We start from the raw sequence: 14,881 nt of genomic DNA on the forward strand, positions 1-14,881 counted from the left end.
TGTTTATATTAAAGTATTTTATTTTGTCTTAAAACATAGAAGTCTGTTTGTTTTCCATCCATGTAGACCAAAGCTTGATTTGGATGTGAACACACCATATGGGGTCCTGTCATTGCCTCTTTTGTGTGCCTGGCACTTCTAATAGATCGTATACAATTTCCAGGTTGGGTTTCTCCAGGATGGTTATGAAACAATCTGAGAGTAACTTCCATTTATATATTTACAATCTTCCCTCAAAGAAAGAACTCACCCATAAACAATTCTAGGGCAATATTTTATTTAGTGCCTTGTTTCCTGATATAAATAATCCTTAGTATTCATAAAGAAAAGAACCCTCTTTTCACTATATTTCATTGACTTAGATAATGTGCAATTAATTAAATACCTACAACTAACATAACAAGGGCAACTGGCATTGACTGGCTTGGGAATAAAGTCCCACTGATCTCTGGGAGGAGGAAGCTGGAGACAAGAGTCTATGAGAGCAGCACCCGGTAGCTGTGAATTGTTTCTGTTACCACGTCTTATTTACCTCCAGGAGGTGATGTGCATAGGTTGACTCATGGAATGTCTGCTGTTGAATTCATCTCTTTTCGGGGTTTTCAATGCATTTGAAACAGCATAACCCTTGATTTATCTTACACTGAAGAACAGGATCTACACCAAAGTGGAGGTGGTTTGGGAAGAACTGTGTTCATCCCCTTTATTTCCCTGAGGTGGCTCTTGAAAAACATCTAGAACTCCTAGGCCATGTAAAGTACCATCTACAACCCATGGAAGAGTCTAGTGCTCTGATATTAAAATGATAAACTTATATCTAAAGATACTGGCTCCTGAGCTTTTCTCTGCTACATTTTCCATCTTGTATTTCCCACATGACTTGTGGCTGCTCACTGGGTCTTGTCATCTGGTTATCTCTGGTTGGCACTCAGAGGCACTTACCCATGCTCATCTCTTGGGCATCAGCCCTGGCACCTGCCTGGAGGTTGGGAAGAAATGCAGCAGCACAGCTTGGTATGACCCTCACTCTATACATCTATCTCACTGAATCTGCTGCCATGTGAACCAGATGTATGTATGTGTGTGTGTGTGGGGGGGGGGTCAGGCATGACTTTTTCTTTCTTACTTTTCTTAAGACTTACTTTTCAACACTTTGTGGGTCTAAGCTGTATTTTCATTGCTAAAATGTCTACTCCCTGATTCTGCTTTCAGATACTCCCAGGGGAGGTAGTGTCCAAGCTGGGCTTGGGTCAGGAAAAGCCGGTAGCAAGGTCAAGGGGTATTGTAGGCACACACAGTATCAAGTGTAAAGGCCTGGCTGGAGCGGGCATGATGTTACAGAAGCAAAAGAACAGGGGCCAGAGTCATGAAGGGTCTTCTAGCCAAGCTGAGGAGTTTGGATGCTGTCCTGAGGCAGTGGAAAGTTATTAAGGGCTTGCAAGCAGAGGAATGATATGACCAGGTTGTGATTTAGATGGGTCACCTTGTCAACGCTAAGAAATGGATGGGAGGTGGGGATTAAAGGCAAGGAGACCAGATAGGAGACTGTTAGCATAATTTAGGGAGGACATGATAGAGACCTGAATAAGGCAGTGACAGTTTAGATCCAGGAGAGGAGCTAGATTTCAAAGTATTCAGCCTGCTTGTACTTAGAACACTTTCCAGGGCTAATTGACTACAAGATTAAAGTGGTCTTCCCAAATTCAAAAGAGAGTGTAGGTCTTACATATGATCAAGCTTCAGATTCAGTTTCAAGGGATATTCCAGAGCTCCTCATTTTTTTTTTTTTCCTATCAGGGTTGCCATGTATTGCCGCATAGGCTATATGCCGGAAAATTCTAGGCTATATTATGAATATAGATTAGAATGTGTTTGGAGCCTCTTTGAGTTGTATAAGGCTACAATCATTCTCCCTATGGTTGGGAAAAATAAAAATTTCTGGTGATAGTTTATGTAGCTTCTTCAGAAATGTTGGGTATATAAGCCCTTAGAATCCACTGTAAGACTGAAGTAGTTCTTGCTCCATGCAGGCACTAATAGGGATAGGAAAGGAGGTCAGGTGGCAAGGGGTTCCATGGCAGCTGGGGAAGACCCACAAGGAGGCTGTGCATCAAAGCAGACTGAAGCAGAACCTCCTTCATTGTGGCGTAGCTTGGAAGACCAGAAATCAGTCCCACCAGAAACACCTCACCAAGGTACCCAACACAGGGGTTCAGGTTACAGACTGCAGAGGAACCTGGAAGAGCCTCTAGAGTGGCCAGCCCCTCAACAATCTGCACCCACAAACCAAGATGTATTTGCCTTCATTCTCTGTTCAGAAAGGCTGAGATGCAGGCAAGTTCCTTGACTTCACATCAGCTAGTAAAGATGGCTCGTCTTCTAGAAGTAGACCCTGTGTTCAGTCTGAAATACATGAATTTAATGAATATGTGAATCTGCCCTTCGCTTTACACAGTAAATATGTTTCTGAGAAGTTGTGGGTTACAAACAAATGAAATTTTACTTTTAAATACTTTTCATCATTATGATATTCTAAAACTGAGCAACAATGGTAGTTTACAAAAAAATCCAATTATTATATGCTTGATGGAATCCAGTATAATGTAGCATTTTGATACAAAGGAAAAGTAGCAAGTAAAAGTACACATATCAAGTAGATCCTAATATTAGTGCCAAGTATATATATGTTCATGGCACAAGGTAGGTACTTGTCTCATTTCCTCCTAACAAGTATGTGTAGTAGGTGTTGTTATCTTTGTTTTATAGAAAAGAACATAGAAGCTTAAAAGTTTATTGGACTTAAGTGCTCAAGGTACTAATAAATAGTGTGACAGGATATTAATTGAGATGTTTTGATTTTTTCCACCACATGACAGTTATTTGTAAAAACATTGTTCTGCATAATTCTGACTTAAAGGATTTTCCTTGTGAAGAAGAAAACAATATCCTAATTTATATTTTGTGAGTAAAAAAAAAAAGTCAAGAGAGATTTTCCTAAAGCGGGATTCTCATTTTACAAATGTGTGAGACACTAGTTTCTGCTTATTTTGAAGACGGAATGATTTAACATATGCAGCATAAACATATAGCTAAGAGCCACAAAAAGCAAAATGATTAAAAAAAAACAAACCACAAAAATTCCACAAAATTTAGACATTTGTCTTCCTTTTTTGTCTTATTGTTATTGCTTCTCTCATATTTTGCTAACATCATATAATATCTATTTCTTTTTTCTGTTTCCAGACTGAAAAGTTTGTTTTCTAAAGTTGTTACTCTAATTTGTTTGGTTTACATGAAAAACTAAGTAGAAATTGGCAGAAGCAGAACAAATAACCTCTAAAAAATAACAAATTTTGCAAATGATACAGGAAGTCATGATGTACTGGGGTTCTGAGGTTTTTTCTATGCAAAAACTAAAGCAAGCCAGGAGAGGTGGTGCACGCCTATAATCCCAGTGGCTCAGGAGGCTGAAGCAGGAGGATCATGAGTTCAAAGCCACCTTCAGCAACTATGAGGCACTAAGCAACTCAGTGAGACCCTGTCTCTAAATAAAATATAAAATAGAGTTGGGGATGTGGTTCTGTGGTTGAGTACCCCTGAGTTCAATTCCCAGCCCCTCTCCCCCCAAAAAAACCCCCCAAAACTAAAGCAGTATACCCAACAGTTGGGGAAAGCTGGTTTCAGACCATACACAAAGGCATCAACTCTGTCCCTCTGCAGTTGCTCGGATGGCCCTGTCTCTCCTATCTGCATGAGGACCTATTGGGTTAAAGTCAACTCAAATCATCACATTCTCCCATGGTGATCTCCATGGCTTCCACTGGAGATCAAGTTCCTTGGTTCCCATCCTAAATCATTGCTGAGCTTTGCACACCTGATGTGCTTTCTCTCCTGGTCTTTTTTTAGGGGAGAGAGAACAGAAGCTCAAGGATCAGGTGTTGGCTTCAGAAAAGAGATTTCATTTCCATCAGAATCAAAGATGAGCATAAACCCAAAATAAGGATAGTACTTTTACCAGTATATGGTATATAAATCATGCTGAGAGTCAGGAGATGGTGTGAGAGCACAAAGGGAGAATGTGTATGTGCAGAGGAAAAGTTTTCTTTCAGAAAATCAAACAGAACACATCTTCCTAATTGCACCAGCAGACATGCTCAGGAAAATTTGTATAAAGCAATGCACCGTCTTAATCTGATTCACTTAGTTGGTAAAAGTGTTACTTGGTGGATTCAGGGCAGTGGATCTCAGCAACCTGGTCTCAGGTGGCATTTTCCAAGAACTGCCGAGATCTCAGCCTTATCTTTGATTAAATTTTGTTCACTTTCGTTCAATCTGCCCCAAGTCAGAGGTCTTTTTCTTACAGTTTATGTATCTAAAAGACTAAGCAGGAACTGACTGAATATCAAATAATAAAATAAAAAAATGCATTCCCAGATAGTTCTAGTTGATGAAATGAGGTCCAATAAGATGTAAATATGTACATGCATGCATGAGATTTTGGTGGAGGTGGCAATGTACTTCCCAGCAAGCAAATTGCAAATTCACAATGGTGTTTATTGAAGCATGCTATATTTAGAAAAGGCAAGTCTAATGGAGCTTGGCTTTGAGAGCTGTTTGATCCTCCCTTTCATCGCTATGTGGAGGGAGGACTCTGGCGAGCCCTCCACAGGGAGAAATCACCACCAGAGCTTCCACCGCACGAACCTCCACTCCTGTGACCAAACATGGCCTTGCCACTTCAGGAAGGTTTGCATAAAAGGGATTGATTTTCATTTGATTCTGCAAATGGACTCACTGAGCTAGCCTGGCAGATAGAAAGAGAAAAAGAAGAGGAAAATTCTAAGGCAGCTCTGGCCAGCTTCCAGAGGCTTCAGGCTGATGGCACAACTGGATTAATCTGCTTCTTTAAACCTGAAGACACACTGAAGGTTCAAGGCCAGAAACTCAGGGCTTATGTTCTGAACCTTTTCCTGGTAAAAAAAACAACCCAACACAACACAACAAAACAAAACACACACACATACACAAAACAAACAAAAAACCCAACAACAAAACCCCCACAAGCCATTATGCTTAAATTCTTCTGCATTAATTTTTTTTAATTGCAGAAATGATGATCCTTTACCTTTACTTAAAAAACATTTAAAAACTGTAAAAGCACATAAACTAAACTTGACCTAAAATCATTGTTATTTATTTGCTAATTGTTTACCATGGGCTCATATGAATCTGTTTAGTTATAAGGATAAATATCAATAAAACATATTCACTAGGCTCTGGGTCCTCATAGTGTAGCAGGAAAATCACAAATTTATGACTATATGAAGATGTACATTCTAATTTTCACACTGTGAAGTGAATATTGTAAAAGGTATAGGAAAGATGTGAAAATAAGAAGTAGCAACCAGTTTGGCATAGGGTGGGGGTAGAAGTTGGTTGAGGCTTCGCATGGGTATTAACATCTAAGCTGGGCTTTAAAGAGAACTAGTCAATAAAATTTGCAATTCAGACTAGTGGACCTATGTGGTACAGACACACCAACTGTATTTCTAATGCATTGGCAATGAAGTGAGAATGCGAGGGGTCAATGTTTCCACCAAGGTTTTCCACCGGAAAGTCTGGAAGGATAAGTTGAAACAGGTTTGGGGATAAGGTAAAGTTCAAATTGAGATACCTCAGTACTGAGACATGAATCTGAGTTCACGAGAGAGGCTAGGATGGAGATATTCACTCAAAATCATTGGTATATAAATCATGCTGAGAGTCAGGAGACGGTGTGAGAGCACAAAGGGAATATGTGTATGTGGAGAGGAAAAGTAGACCAGAGACCGAGAAGAAAGGAACAAGTTCAAGAGGCTGAGAAGGAGCAATTATTGAGGCAGGAGGAACACCCACTGAAGTTTCCTGGAAGCCAAACAATGATAGCTACAGGAACAGACGAGAGAATGGTCAGCCATGTCAAATGCTACTGAAAAAAGCAGAGAAATGACCTTTGTGTTTAACAACGTGCCTCTTGTTGTTAAATCTAAGGGCTCATTATAACTCTCACAGGAGCCCTGATATCACAGGTGGAGGGGGGAGGGTAAAGCTTGATAGGGGTAAATCACTCACAGTTCCTGGGGTACAGCCATGTCCCCTATCTAGTCTCTCCCTCGTCCTCATCTGGTCCTCCTGGCTACTACCTTGCTGTGCTATCATTTCTCTCTTCATTTTGGTTGGGCCTTGGTGCTTGGGACCATCTCCATGATTAGAACTTTGAGTCCTTTAAGTAAGGACATTTTTTTTTTTTAGCGACACATCCCTCAAATATAAAGTTTTGTCAGTTCTCTCTGACTCTGTCTGAATCTTCATGGTTCGATTCTACTGGGTTTATCCTGGCTTTCAAGGGCACCAGACACAAGTGTCAAAGAATGCACCAGACCAGATCAGACTGTTTGCACAGCTAACCCAGAAAACACACCCTACCAGATTTCTTTCTTCCCTTCAGCCTGATCTGTTTAATTTTCCCTGAGACATATTTACCAACATGATGGTAACAATGGGATCTACCCTTCCAAGTGACGGGACCTTTTCTGTCTTCAGCTGGCCACAGCACCAGGATTCTCTTAGTGGTCATATGGCTTCCATGAAGAGTTCTATTTCCCTACTAGTCTACCTTCCTCTGAATTCCTTTGAAGCTATATGCCCCCATCTATTCCAAAAATCATTCCATATAAAAACTTCCACTAAGTTATTTTTACAAGAACAGCTCTAATCTTAATCTTAATTCAATTTGCATCACTATATGCAAAATTATGCTAAAGCTAGGAATACATGGATGATCAGTAGGGTCCAAGAAATGTTTATCATACAAAGGAACATAATATACAGTATTCTTCAGGAGATCTTGCTGGCCCTATATATATATATATATATATATATATATATATATATATATATATATATATATATATATATATTTTTTTTTTTTAACATAGAAGAGGGAAAGTTTATTTGGGGCTCATGGTTTCAGAGGTCTTGGTTCATAGATGGCCAATTCCATTGCTCTGGGCTCAAGTGAGGCCAAACATCATGGCGGAAGGGCATGGAGGAGGGAAGCAGCACAGGATGTGGCAATCAGAAACCAGAGAGAACTCTGCTCACCTAAGCATGCCCCAAATGACCCAGCTTCTCCAGCTACACCCTACCTGCCTATAGTTATCACCCAGTTAATCCACTCAACTGGATTAATGCACTGATTAGATTTAGGCTGTCATAACCCAATTGTTTGACCTCCAAGTTTTCTTGCATTGTCTCACACCTGAGCTTTTTTGGGGAAACCTAATATCTAAGCCATAGCACTTTGAGTTCAATCCCCAGCACTACCACTTCCCTCCCCACCACCACCACACACAAAAAGAATCTAGAATAGTGACTTATGAATCTAATACGTATTTGTGCTTTTCAATTGACTTGAGCTTGTTTTCAATTACTGTGAACATTCTATGAGTTACAGCTATAAACAACATTAATCTGTTTTGCAAGTTACTTCTACTGGTTACCTGATTTCCTCTGGGTGTTTGTCTTTGAACTGGGAGGCTGTTCTCTAGAATGACCTACATAAATATGATAGTTCATGTTTCATGTTAATATTACTGACAGATTAATTAGATAAAACAGCCACATATAAATTTTAATTGGTAGGATGTTACCATAAGATCATCCTGACTCTGAGGTTCTCCGAATCTGGGTTCCAGTCCTGGCTCTGCAACTTAAACCTGTATAGGTTTAGGTTTAAGCAAATCAACCCAGCTCAAAACTCATTTTAAATATTCACAGTGTCTGGCTATTGAAAGATAAAAATATATGAATATTCAAAGAAAATCGCCAGATACATTTGAGTTGCCATATTTAAGTAAGCAAAATTCAAAATTAAAAAAACAACAAGCCAATCCTGTTTTGTGCCATATGAGTTTACACCAAAGAAAAGGCCACACTATATGTGGTTAAAAGTACTTTTTTCTCAATTGATATGCTAAAAGATGACAAATATTAAAAATCAAAAGTGTTCACTTTTCAAAGGGTAACTCTAGGGCTGATTGAGGGTTCTTAGTCTGGCTAAATCTACACCTTTGAAAATAACTGTCCTTTTAATTTTTTTCCCATTGTTCTTTGTTTTTTTTTATTGGTTGTTCACAACATTACAAAGCTCTTTACATATCATATTTCATACATTAGATTGAAGTGGGTTATGAACTCCCAATTTTTACCCCAAATGCAGATTGCAGAATCACGTCGGTTACACATCCACAATTTTACATAATGCCCTATTAGTAACTGTTGTATTCTGCTACCTTTTCTATCCCCTACTATCCCCCCTCCCCTTCCCTCACATCTTCTCTCTCTACCCCATCTACTGTAATTCATTTCTCTCCTTGTTTATTTTCCCATTCCCCTCACAACCTCTTATATGTAATTTTGTATAGCAATGAGAGGCCCTTATATTTGTTATGGCTCTTTTCAAATCCAAGATGAGGCTATCTACATTGACAGCATGATATTGGTAGGTCCTAGGATCCACTTATCCCTGAAAAAATAAGGAAATGGGAGAAATAAGAAAGTTGTTGAAAAAAAAATGACTGCTAAAGGATACTATCCAGAGAAAAAATTTAAATTAATTTATTTTTGTCTAAATTCTTTAGTCAAAATAGTTTATGAAGGCTTCCTGAAAATAAACACAATAGTACCTTAGAATGGCTATAGAGAAGGTTTAAATATCCTTGTTTTTAACGTGTAGGTAATTTTATTTAACTTTCTATCACTATAACAAAATACCCGAGGTAAACGATCTACAAAGAGAAAAGAAGTATTTTGGTTCACAGGTTGAGGTTTCAGTCCATGATGGCTTGACTCTGTTGCTTTGGCTTTGTGGTAACACATCATGGTGGGGTTATATGGTAGAGCAAAACTGCTCGTCTCATGGCTGGAAGTGAAGGAGAGAAAGAAAAGAAATGGGTCTCACAATGTTCTTCAGAAGCCCAACCTCAATGACTCAAAGAATTCCTACTAGTCTCTACCTCTTAAAGTTTTCAGTAGCTCATACTAGTGGCAAGCTGATGACCAAACTGTTACCCCATGGACCTCCAGGGGATACTCTGCCTTTATGAATCATGGTGGTATGTTAGTGCCCTGTGCTTTCTTCTTGCATATGCACAATTACATCTATAATAATCACTTAATTTTGCAACAAATCACATTTTCTAGCTTTTCTGCCATTTTCTATAGCCCATAAAAAGCAGGTATACTGTAGGAATTTCCATGATAGGAATACATACTGTTGAGTCAACTGAGGCACAATTTCAGCAATTTAAGTTTGGTCATTCATGTTCTACTGATTACTCTTTTGCAGAGAAGTGGCCTAATATTAAAGAGATAATATAATGAAAATTATCAACTATTCAACTCTTTCTAGAGATGTTCCAATATATTTTGGCCAAGTATCTGTAAACCTTATAAGTTAAATCTTCCTAGTAGGATTAATTTAAAAAGCTACATAGAGTTTACTTTTTAAGGATGACCAGACTATATTTTAATCTCATAGTTAAACATGATTTTGAGTTTTCGTCCTCCATAGAATTTGACAAATGAGGAAAGAAGACATCCTTATCACTGGTAGTGACAAATCTTTGTGACCTTGTGCCTCTCTTGCTCTCAGTTTTATCATTTTTAAAGTGGATTGAACTAAATGACCTATAGAATCCTTGTTCCTACAGGTTTCTCCTCATTTCCAGGCAGGAAAACCACAACCTCATATCTTTTTTCCCCAAAGACTACATAAGATAAAAGTCTTGGTGGAATTGTTTTTGTTTCTAAATAAATACCTGCCATTAGAAGTACACTCTACCAAGCTTCTGATATCTCTTTGGAGTATCTTGAGTGACTAAGTTATGAAAACATCACTAGAAGGTTCCAAAAAAGACCTAAACTCCTTCCCAGGATGCCTGTTGGCACAAGACCAAGAATAAAAGCAGTAACAGCTAACAACAGTGGAGAGCTCACTGTGTGCTGGGCACTGTTTTAAGTCATTCACAGATATTACTTCCTTTAATCTTCATTAGATCCCAGTAGCTATCATTTCCCCCATTTTACAGGGTTACTTCATGTCTCATGCAGAAGGTTCTACGTTGTCCACTACCGGATACAGGGGAGATCATGCTTAATCTCTCCACAGTGCCATTGCCTGAGCAACCAAGTAATCAGCATTGTCTTCATCATGCCGGTTGCAATAAAGGCTGGAAAAAACCCACAGTTCTGCAAACTGAGAAGACATATCTATCCCCAGCAAAAGGTTATGTGTGTATACAAGAGGTATAAACACTTTGCTCAGGAGCTGGAAAACCCGGTACTTTCCTGCCCTTCTCTTCCACTACACATGCAGATATGCACAGAAATAGGAGTTCACTTTTAGCCATTTTACATAAATTTAATTTGGTTGCATACCACAGAATAAGGGATGGAAAATACATTTAATTGATTTAAAAAAACTTGATCACCACACCAAAAGCCAACTGATTCCAAATGGACTTATTTCAAACATAGAGCAGGAAGCAAGGCCACACAAGAAAAGTGAGAGGCCAAAAGATTTATCTAACCCCTGAAGCAGGGTTCAAGTGCATTTGATTTATGTAAATTCAACCACTGGGGTGGGAAACACAACCTTGTAAAATGTTATTTTGCAAAGTGTTCTTTGCTGAATAAATGTGCACTTATGTATTACATACCATATATAATTATGTGCAGTTCTATATTATATTATACAGAATTGTATACTCAAAACTCTGAAATCAGACCTATGGGAAACTTGAGGGGTTTCTAAAAGCAATTTTGGCCTTTCTTGCTTTTTACTTTAAGTTGTGTCTCAGAAGTCCAACCAGTGAGCAGCCTGTGGTCCCACCATGAATTAAAATGACCCTTTGGGGAGTGAGAAGGCACAATGGAGGTATGTCTCCTGGTCTCAACACTAATACAAGTGTGATTGTTAAGGAAGTGGGCTCTCTCCCTGTCTGATCCTGGAATTCACTAGGAATAGAGAAGGAGGAGAGGGTAGAGTAGCTTAGGAGTGTTTTGATTGAACTGTTTGGCCTTATACAGTGTTGTGCTGAGGTTGTTTTAGTCACACTAAGACAACAGAGAGACAACTGGGCAAGAAGACCTTTCAGCTAGGGAACATATTCCAAAGAGTTTGTGAGCTATCATATCAAAAGTGTGTTGTGTTGAGTTAGCATGGAGAAAAATGGTTTTCTTGTCCATGAGTTTGCTTCCCTAGCTGCTGAAGACACACAGAGATAGCCAGGACAATCCTCTGCACCTATTTCTATTTTTAGAGCCTGTGTGGATGATAAATATACAGAGACCAGCTTGTGTCTTATGGAAGGGAGCATATGCTTCTGGAGACTAAAATAGTAGCACATTAAAATCAGGCAGGTGTTTGACTGGGGAATGCAAAACCACCTTCTCAAAAGAGTCTCTGGAGGTTTTTATTTAAATGCTTTCAGCAAAATAAACTGTTACTAGGAAAACATGTTGTCATAAATACAAGAAGGGTCTGCTGGCCTGAAATGTATCTGGCTGATTTCTCCTTCCTTTGTAATCCCACTAAGCCTCGATGCTCACAGCAACAGTCAGATCTCCTTGTATCCTTGGTCACCCGGGGTTGTTGGCAGGATAAGGTCAGAGTTCTCAGCTCAAAGTAAACCATCTTTCTTGATTAACAACTTCTAAGCTTTGAAAGACTATTCATTCAGCGATCCCTTTTTGACTGGGAGGCTTGTGCCTGATATATATATATAACCCGAAGGAAAATAGCATACTCTGAAGAGGCCCATTCTGAGTTTGACTTGTTAACCATTGAGTTGGATTATAAAACAAAAATCATCATTTAGGATTTATTAATTCTGAATTTGCACTATTTGATAACAAGGTATTTAGAATTTGCTTTATTTTAATTAGTATTTTGCTAGGTAAATTTAGAAGTTAAACAAGATAATAAGGTAATTTTTGCTAACTTTTGAGTATTAAGTGTTTCTAAGGACTTCAAATATGACTATAAATAATGTCTTAATAACACTTGTAGATCTTAATGCTTTGATGAATTATTATAAATTATTATAAATCATTCTTAGATATTCCGTTAAAGAGGACTCTCCCTAAATAATTTTGCTAGCTTTTCTCCAGTTATCCAAAAGTAATAAACTATTTAATTATTGATTCAATAATGGAGGCAAAAGAGCATTTTCTGAGTTCCTACCGGTTAGTTATTTGAGAGGTAACAAAGATGTATTGTGTACCTACTGTATGCCAGGCCCTTCTTAGGCACTGGGGAAAATATTAGTAAACAAAAGAGGCAAAAAAATGAATGAAAGAAAGGTACAAAGAAAGAACAAAAATTCTGCTTTTGTGAAGCTAATATTGTCCTAGATGTTGCAATGAAAGCAACTGACAAGTCAGACATGATCCCTGCCTGCAATGAGTTTAAATTCTGATGAGAAAAATGGGCAATAAACCAGAACAAGAGTTTTTATAATTGGTGAACAATGTAATGCATAAGGTGATGGGAAATGACAAGATCATTCTGAGTCCCACTTTAGATACAGTGGAAAGGGAAGATCCCACGTGGAGGTGATGATTAAAACATGAAGATAAGGTGTTGGATATTTAATAAACATAAAATTATAAATAACATAGAAAATGTTATGGAACACTAAACACCAAAATTGTATATGTAGGAAGATACGACTGAACAAAGGGATGGTTGTACTCTTAAATTCTCATTCAGTAGCTCATAGTTGTTTGGATTGTTTCCACAAATGTTTTTCTCTTATAATAGAAAAAAATTTTTATTTTCATGTTCTTATTCTGTGTGACAGAAAAGGTCAGATTGTTTTCTCAAAAGTTGCTTTAATTTGCATCTTAGGTCTTGAGTGTTGAGCAGATTTGAAGGTGTGATTTGAAGCGAGGGAAGAAATGAGATGTTAAATAATTTATGATTACTGCTAATATTCAAAGGAAATGGAATATTGAAAAATAAAATATTGAGTTAATTTTTGGAGGTCCATATTTGAAATTGTGGATGCCTAAAATCAGAAATTTGGGGAAAATAAACATTTTTCAAAGCAGACGAAGACAGAAACAAGATTTTAGGTCCCAAGTTATAATATCAAGAATAAAAGGGAAAAAAGAATGCTTGTTAAGAATCATAGCAATAAGTCATCCACATGATTCTGTGGTCAGGCAGCTGAGGAGTTGGCTGGTTAATTAAATTCTGTTTCAATGCCAACTTAAAAAAATTGACTGTAATTTGCTAAAGCCTAATAAGGCATCTTCTCTGTGCTACTTTGCCAGACTGGAAAGGGACCTTTGGCAAGTCTCTTCTCTGGTTCCTACATCACACAGGTAAGGATAACAGAGGTCATGGGCAAGATGGACCAAGAGAGTTAGATTATTTTAAGTACAATGTAGAGAAAGATTTGTTTGCTTGTTGATGTTCTACCTTGAGGCTGTCTGGAAGGGATCACTTTCCTTTATCCAGTAAGATCTGAAACATTAAAACCTCCACAGTTCTCTTAGGAGAAACCCAATGGAAACTATGGCCCGAGATAACAAGTCAGGGCCAGAAGAAAAGAGAGAAAGAGTAGGGGTAGGGAGAAGACCACAAACTGCCAAAGAGACCATTCAAAAAGCAGAAGGAGGAGGAGGAGGAAGACTAGGGAAGAAAACAGAGCATTGTGGCTCAAGGGGAAAAGTCAAACCTATTTTGTGCCACCTGAGGCCTGTGTGTGCAGGCTTAAGTGTTAGTAAGATTTTATTTCTGGTGGTGAACTGTTCCTTTCTGTCCTTCCAAGTTTTAAGGGCATGGCTAAGGGGTTGTATCTACTGTGTGAATGTGACTCTACAATAAGGTGCTTTTCTCTTTGCACAAGAAGATGATGCTACTTATTCATCCTCACGGTACATGCTGTTTTTCTATTCACAGGGATAGTCTTATACTAATCCTGCCACTCCGTTTCTTTGGACTCCATGGAGACTAGCTGGTGCTGTGTACAGGCAGCTGGTTGTGGTGGTGGTGGCCAGCAGTGGGCTTGGCCCTGTGACCTCCACCTCATAGACTGAATGCTCAACCACCAACTGAGCGTGGGCTTGAGTTGCTCAGAGCTGGGTTGCAATCAGGGCTCCGACCCTTCCTATTAATTGTAAAGGTTATATAGGACACAGGTCTTCACTCATCCTCAATTATTTTATGCATAAAATGGGAATAATAATTGCTCTTTCATGGTATGATTGAGAGGACACTGATAAGCAAAACATGGAAAACATTTACCTCAAAAACTAAATAATACCCTTTCTCACCCTTAGCAACAAAAGGTAACAAGGTGGCTTTCCTTCAAATGTTATTTCTACCTGGGCCAGAGAGAAACAGCTGTCCACAGGGCATTAAGTACTGGCCAGAAGAAAAGCCTTCTTCCTCCTGGAGCCATGGTACACACCTGTAATACCAATAACTCTAGAGGCTGAGGCAGGGGGATTGAGAGTTCAAGACCAGTTAGGACAATGTAAGTGAGACCCTGTCTCAAAAAAAGAAAAGAAAAGAAAAAACCCTCATTCATAACAATGTGCATTAATAACTGTGTAAGTGCTAATGGAAAGTCTTACACAACTTAAAGCAATTAAAGTATACCCCTCACTCATCCCAGGGAATCTGAGAATGTCTGTGTTTGGAAAGTCATTTTTCTCCTTTGTGGTTTGCATTTAATCTCTCTCTTCATTTCCAGTCTTGGTCTCCCTTTGATAAACTGTTCTTCTTTTTCGATGACATATTATTTATCCCATTATGCCACTGTCAGAG

The 14,881-nt window shown here is 38.6% G+C and overlaps 1 long non-coding RNA gene across 3 annotated transcripts in view; it reads right to left on the minus strand.

Annotated features, from left to right (window-relative positions):
* LOC120892556 (uncharacterized) overlaps window positions 1–14,881 on the minus strand; it is a 19,542-nt gene continuing 4,661 nt past the window's right edge. For 2 of the 3 annotated variants that reach the window (XR_005737274.2, XR_013426060.1), the window contains one exon: window positions 7,933–8,962. This is a non-coding gene — a long non-coding RNA (uncharacterized LOC120892556). Of the gene's footprint in view, window positions 2,404–7,932; window positions 8,963–14,881 lie in introns of those variants that run through there. The other variant, XR_013426061.1, reaches the window with a different exon arrangement.

This window comes from Ictidomys tridecemlineatus, chromosome 9 (assembly GCF_052094955.1).
Source record: "Ictidomys tridecemlineatus isolate mIctTri1 chromosome 9, mIctTri1.hap1, whole genome shotgun sequence".
NCBI lineage: Eukaryota > Metazoa > Chordata > Mammalia > Rodentia > Sciuridae > Ictidomys > Ictidomys tridecemlineatus.